Source organism: Somniosus microcephalus, unplaced genomic scaffold, assembly GCF_052327205.1.
Source record: "Somniosus microcephalus isolate GS21.2 unplaced genomic scaffold, FLI_Smic_1.0 unresolved_chr6, whole genome shotgun sequence".
Taxonomy (NCBI): Eukaryota; Metazoa; Chordata; class Chondrichthyes; order Squaliformes; family Somniosidae; genus Somniosus; species Somniosus microcephalus.
Genome location: NW_028225184.1, coordinates 9,551,867 through 9,559,366, shown reverse-complemented (window position 1 = coordinate 9,559,366; position 7,500 = coordinate 9,551,867).

The following is a 7,500-nucleotide window of genomic DNA, read 5'->3' as shown; positions in this document are numbered from 1 at the left end:
AGCCTTTTAGCAAAGTAACACTTTTCGGGCATTTTCAAAGTGCTCCCGCTGAGTGAATTTTGTTCTGAAAATCGTGTTCCCGAAAATCTCCGGGCACCCCGCCAACCCCCCCTGCCAGAAATGACAAGTGTCAAATCAGCGGGTCAAACGGCCACCTCTATCCGACCAGGAGCACCCAAATCCCCGCAAATGGCACTTTTTTTTTTCTTCATCGGGACTTCCGACGAGGTTAATGATTTCCCAAACTGCAACTCATTAACTATGTCCTGAGACACTTGCCAGAAATGACACATGTCAATTTGGCGGTAGCAAATCACTTTCCCAGGCCGGGAAGCAACACCCGAGGCCCGCAAAAGGCGGCCGAATATTTTCTCATCGGACTTCCGCGTTTTGGTTAATCATGTCTCGAAATCGTTAAATGCACATGTCAATTCGGCGGGAGCAATTCACTTTCCCAAGCCGGAAAGCATCACCGGAGGCCCGCTTGAAGGGCCCTAATATTTTCTCATCGGACTTCCGCGTTTTGGTTAATCATGTCTCGAAATCGTTAAATGCACATGTCAATTCGGCGGGAGCAACTCACTTTCCCAGGCCGGGAAGCAACACCCGAGGCCCGCAAAAGGCGGCCGAATATTTTCTCATCGGACTTCCATATTTTGGGGGTTGGATTCTCTCCCGCATTCCAGCCCCCTGGCCACGGGTCGCTCATTCACTTTCAGCCCGGGCCTTGCCAATTTGGTTAATCAGTTAGCCATGCACCAGACTCGGCCTCGCCTTTTTCATTTATGGTTAATGATGTGCCCAGGCTGGGACTTAGTCTCTCCAGCAGCCAAAACTTTTCACTGGTTAATGAGGTGCCCAGCCCGGCACTTAGTCTCTCTCCCCAGCAAGCTTACTTGGTCGGCCGACATTTGGATCCATTTTCGGGGCTTAATCGGGTCGAATACGGTCCCTTACGCAAGGGGAGCCGAAGCCCCGGCCTCTGCCAGGCGTCAGGCTGCCGTTTTTTAAGCCCGACCAAAAACCCGAAAATTGGTTAAAAATGGAAATAAATTTCCACCCAAAAAGGGTTAAAAGTCGGTTGGACGGCAGCCCTGGTCGGTCTCTGCAGACCTGGAGGCCCTAGACAGTAATCTGGAAAACAGACAAAGTCTCGAGAAACCACCTCCTACCATTCTCCAGGTACCCCGCCAATCCCCCCTGCCAGAAATGACAAGTGTCAAATCAGCGGGACGGATTTGACTTTTGTGACCGACCGCTGGAACTTTTTTCGGCTACAGGCAGTCAAATTTTTCTCCTTCCGGACTTCCAGTACAACTTTGAACGGCCATATCTCCGCACTCCCGCGTCGGAGCCAAGCCGTTTTTACACCGTTAGACGCGGCTTCCCGTGCCCGTTCGAATGCCGCCCTGCTCGGCGGAAAAGGAGAATTTTTTTATTTTTCGGCCGATTTCGGGAAAAAAAATTCCCGCTCTGAACTCGGATTTTTCGGCTTTAATCGTTTCGTATACGGTCCCTTACGCAAGGGAGCCGAAGCCCCGGCCTCTGCCGGGCGTCAGGCTGCCGTTTTTAAGCCCGACCAAAAACCCGAAAATTGGTTAAAAATGGAAATAAATTTCCACCCAAAAAGGGTTAAAAGTCGGTTGGACGGCAGCCCGGGTCGGTCTCTGCAGACCTGGAGGCCCTAGACAGTAATCTGGAAAACAGATAAAGTCTCGAAAAACCACCTCCTACCATTCTCCAGGTACCCCGCCAATCCCCCCTGCCAGAAATGACAAGTGTCAAATCAGCGGGACGGATTTGACTTTTGTGACCGACCGCTGGAACTTTTTTCGGCTACAGGCAGTCAAATTTTTCTCCTTCCGGACTTCCAGTACAACTTTGAACGGCCATATCTCCGCACTCCCGCGTCGGAGCCAAGCCGTTTTTACACCGTTAGACGCGGCTTCCCGTGCCCGTTCGAATGCCACCCTGCTCGGCGGAAAAGGAGACATTTTTTTTTTTCCGGCCGTTTTCGGGAAAAAATTTTCCCGCTCTGAACTCCGATTTTACGCCTTTAATCGATTCGGAGACGGTCGCTTACGCAAGGGAGGCGAAGCCCGGGCCTCTGCCGGGCGTCAGCCTGCCGTATGTAAGCCCGTCCGAAGCATGAGTTCCCACTTTTGGTTATCCAGTTGTCAATTTTAAAATTTCAGTTCATCAGTTGCCTGCTTGGTTAATCATTTGTCGCTCTGACATTTGGTTAACCAGTTGTCGATGTTCGAAATTCAGTTAATGAGTTGCCTCTTTGAAATTTCAGTTAATGAGTTGGCCCTTTGGTTACTCATTTGTCCCTGTGTCTTTTGGTTAACCAGTTGTCGATGTTCGAAATTCAGTTAATGAGTTGCCTCCTTGGTTACTCATTTGTCGCTCTGGCTTTTGGTTAACCAGTTGTCGATGTTCAAAATTACAGTTAATGAGTTGCCTCTTTGAAATTTCAGTTAATGAGTTGGCCCTTTGGTTACTCATTTGTCCCTGTGTCTTTTGGTTAACCAGTTGTCGATGTTCGAAATTCAGTTAATGAGTTGCCTCCTTGGTTAATCATTTGTCGCTCTGACTCTTGGTTAACCAGTTGTCGATGTTCAAAATTTCAGTTAATGAGCTGCTCTTATGTTCTATGATTTCCGACCTTGACAACTCATTAACCAGTGTTTCAAACAATGCACCAGGCCATTTGACGACCCCAACTCGGTTCCACAAGCGGGAAAGCAGCACCCCAAGGCCCGGTAAGGGGGCCCAATACATTCCCATCGTGAATTCCGTCCCAAATGTGAATGACAAGTTTTCAGTTAATCAGTTGCCTGCTTGGTTACTCATTTGTCGCTCTGACATTTGGTTAACCAGTTGTCGATGTTCAAATTTCAGTTAATGAGTAGCCTCTTTGAAATTTCAGTTAATGAGTTGGCCCTTTGGTTACTCATTTGTCCCTGTGTCTTTTGGTTACCCAGTTGTCGATGTTCGAAATTCAGTTAATGAGTTGCCTCCTTGGTTAATCATTTGTCGCTCTGACATTTGGTTAACCAGTTGTCGATGACCGAAATTCAGTTAATGAGTTGCCTCCTTGGTTAATCATTTGTCGCTCTGACATTTGGTTAACCAGTTGTCGATGTTCGAAATTCAGTTAATGAGTTGCCTCCTTGGTTAATCATTTGTCGCTCTGGCTTTTGGTTAACCAGTTGTCGATGTTCAAAATTTCAGTTAATGAGCTGCTCTTATGTTCTATGATTTCCGACCTTGACAACTCATTAACCAGTGTTTCAAACAATGCACCAGGCCATTTGACGACCCCAACTCGGTTCCACAAGCGGGAAAGCAGCACCCCCAAGCCCCGGTAAGGCGGCCGAATACATTCCCATCCTGAATTCCGTCCCAAATGTGAATGACAAGTTTTCAGTTAATCATTTGCCACCTTGGTTCATCATTTGCCACTCTGACTTTTGGTTTCCCAGTTGTCAGTTTTCACATTTCAGTTACTGAGTTGACTTTGTCTTTCTCACTCTGTGTATCTCTATCTTCTCTCTGTCTCTCTCAGTGTATGCGAGTGTCTGTGTGTGTTCCACTGCCGCCCGGCCAACCGGGTCCAAAGGCCCGCCACGTTACACACGAAAAACCCCGGTCTCGCTTCGGAGCGACGGGCACCCGGCTTCTCGGTGTCGGACCGACTCCGTTCAGATACCGCTGGATGCCCCTTGCCCCTGGCTTGCTCTGGCAGCCGGCGCGTGCAGGCCGCCCCCTGCCCCGCCGTCTCAGTGGTCGGAAAGCGGTCTCCAGCCAACGGCTGTACCTCGGCCGCGGAAAGAGGCAGCTACACAAGCGAGGCACTGCTCTGTGCGGCCCCGCCACCCCGTTCAGCTGCCGTTGTCCCCGACCGGATCGGACTTTCCTTCCCGAAGTTATCCCCGATAAGCTGCCGCTGACCGACGGCCCGTCAGCCGCTGCGGGACGGCGACACTTTCCCGAACTCGCCCGGGGCCACTTCGGCAATATAGTGTGCGCCGGAGCCGGGGCTTTCCAACGAGCCATCCCCGAACGAAATCGGACACGGGAGTCGGGAGCGACAGGCGTTCGACTGGTGCCGGGCAACCGGGTCCAAACGCCCGCCTTGTTAAACACACGTACACCCCAGGCTCGATTCGGAGCGACGGGCACCCGGCTTCCCGGTGTCGGACCGACTCCGTTCAGATACCGTTGGATGCCCCTTGCCCCTGGCTTGCTCTGGCAGCCGGCGCGTGCAGGCCGCCCCCCGCCCCGCCGTCTCAGTGGTCGGAAAGTGGTCTCCAGCCAACGGCTGTACCTCGGCCGGGGAAAGGGGCAGCTACACAAGCCAGGCACTGGTCTGTGCGGGCCCGCCACCCCGTTCGGCTGCCGTTGATCCGGACCGGATCGGACTTTCCCTCCCGAAGTTATGCCCGATAAGCTGCCGCTCACCGGCGGCCCGTCAGCCGCTGCGGGATGGCGACACTTTGCCGAACTTGCCGGGGTCCAGGCCGATAATATAGTGTGCGCCAGCGCCGGGGCTTTCCAACGAGCCCTCCCTGACCGAAATCGGACACGGGAGTCCAGAGCGATAGGCGTTCGACTGCCGGCCGGCCAAACACAGGCAATCCCCCGCCGTTGCGGACCCGCTCCAGGACAACCGGGTCCAAACGCCCGCCTCGTTACACGCACGAAAACACCGGGCTCGATTCGGAGCGACGGGCACCCGGCTTCCCGGTGTCGGACCGACTCCGTTCCGGTACCCTTGGATGCCCCTTGCCCCTGGCTTGCTAGGACAGCCGGCGCGTCAAGGTGGGCCCCCGCGGCTCCGGCTCAGCAGTCGGAAAGCGGTCTCCAGCCAACGGCTGTACCTCGGCCGGGGAAAGGGGCAGCTACACAAGCCCGCTACTGGTCTGTGCGGCCCCGCCACCCCGTTCAGTGGCAGTTGACCCCGACCGGATCGGACTTTCCTTCCCGAAGTTATCCCCGATAAGCTGCCGCTGACCGACGGGGCGGCAGCCGGTACGGGTCGCCGACACTTTCCCGAACTTGCCGGGATCCAGTCCGATAATATAGTGTGCGCCAGCGCCGGGGCTTTGCAATGAGCCCTCCCTGACCGAAATCGGACACGGGAGTCCGGAGCCAAAGGCGTTCGACTGCCGGCCGGCCAAACTCAGGCAACCTCCCGCCGTTGCGGACCCGCTCCCGGACAACCGGGTCCAAACGCCCGCCCTGTTACACGCACGAAAAGACCGGGCTCGATTCGGAGCGACGGGCACCCGGCTTCCCGGTGTCTGACCGACTCCGTTCCGGTACCACTGGATGCCCCTTGCCCCTGGCTTGCTAGGACAGCCGGCGCGTCAAGGTGGGCCCCCGCGGCTCCGGCTCAGCAGTCGGAAAGCGGTCTCCAGCCAACGGCTGTACCTCGGCCAGGCCAAGCGGCAGCTGCACAAGCCCGCTACTGGTCTGTGCGGCCCCCCCACCCCGTTCAGTAGCAGTTCACCCCAACCGGATCGGACTTTCCGTCCCGAAGTTATCCCCGATAAGCTGCCGCTGACCGACGGGGCGGCAGCCGCTACGGGACTGCGACACTTTCCCGAACTTGCCGGGGTCCAGGCCGATAATATAGTGTGCGCCAGCGCCGGGGCTTTCCAACGAGCCCTCCCTGACCGAAATCGGACACGGGAGTCCGGAGCCAAAGGCGTTCGACTGCCGGCCGGCCAAACACAGGCAACCTCCCGCCGTTGCGGACCCGCTCCCGGACAACCGGGTCCAAACGCCCGCCCTGTTACACGCACGAAAACACCGGGCTCGATTCGGAGCGACGGGCACCCGGCTTCCCGGTGTCGGACCGACTCTGTTCCGGTACCACTGGATGCCCCTTGCCCCTGGCTTGCTAGGACAGCCGGCGCGTCAAGGTGGGCCCCCGCGGCTCCGGCTCAGCAGTCGGAAAGCGGTCTCCAGCCAACGGCTGTACCTCGGCCGGGCCAAGCGGCAGCTGCACAAGCCCGCTACTGGTCTGTGCGGCCCCCCCACCCCGTTCAGTCGCAGTTCACCCCAACCGGATCGGACTTTCCGTCCCGAAGTTATCCCCGATAAGCTGCCGCTGACCGACGGGGCGGCAGCCGCTACGGGACTGCGACACCTTCCCGAACTTGCCGGGGTCCAGGCCGATAATATAGTGTGCGCCAGCGCCGGGGCTTTCCAACGAGCCCTCCCTGACCGAAATCGGACACGGGAGTCCGGAGCGAAAGGCGTTCGACTGCCGGCCGGCCAAACCCAGGCAATCTCCCGCCGTTGCGGACCCGCTCCCGGACAACCGGGTCCAAACGCCCGCCCAGTTACACGCACGAAAACCCCGGGCTCGATTCGGAGCGACGGGCACCCGACTTCCCGGTGTCGGACCGACTCCCTTCTGGTACCACTGGATGCCCCTTGCTCCTGGCTTGCTCGGACAGCCGGCGCGTCAAGGTGGGTCCCCGCGGCACCGGCTCAGCAGTCGGAAAGCGGTCTCCAGCCAACGGCTGTACCTCGGCCGGGCCAAGAGGCAGCTACACAAGCCCGCTACTGGTCTGTGCGGCCCCGCCACCCCGTTCAGTCGCAGTTCACCCCGACCGGATCGGACTTTCCGTCCCGAAGTTATCCGCGATAAGCTGCCGCTGACCGACGGGGCGGCCGCCGGAACGGGACTGCGACACTTTCCCGAACTTGCCGGGGCCCAGGCCGATAATATAGTGTGCGCCAGCGTCGGGGCTTTCCAACCAGCCCTCCCTGACCGAAATCGGACACGGGAGTCCGGAGCCAAAGGCGTTCGACTGCCGGCCGGCCAAACCCAGGCAATCTCCCGCCGTTGGGGACCCGCTCCCGGACAACCGGGTCCAAACGCCCGCCCTGTTACACGCACGAAAACACCGGGCTCGATTCGGAGCGACGGGCACCCGACTTCCCGGTGTCGGACCGACTCCCTTCTGGTACCTATGGATGCCCCTTGCCCCTGGCTTGCTCGGACAGCCGGCGCGTCAAGGTGGGTCCCCGCGGCACCGGCTCAGCAGTCGGAAAGCGGTCTCCAGCCAACGGCTGTACCTCGGCCGGGCCAAGAGGCAGCTACACAAGCCCGCTACTGGTCTGTGCGGCCCCACCACCCCGTTCAGTCGCAGTTCACCCCGACCGGATCGGACTTTCCTTCCCGAAGTTATCACCGATAAGCTGCCGCTGACCGCTGGCCTGTTACCCGCTGCCGGACTGCGACACTTTGCCCAACTCGCCAGGGGCCAGTCCGGCAATATAATCTGCGCCAGCGTCGGGGCTTTCCAACCAGCCGTCCCCCACCCTAATCGGACACGGGAGTCGGGAACGGAGCGCCCGCCACCGGCCTTTCTAAACAGCCCAGTCCCCAACAATTCCCAGAAGCAACGCCTTGGCCAGCCTGGCAATTCATACACTGCAAATAGCACACATTAACACCACTCACACCCAATCGGCCCA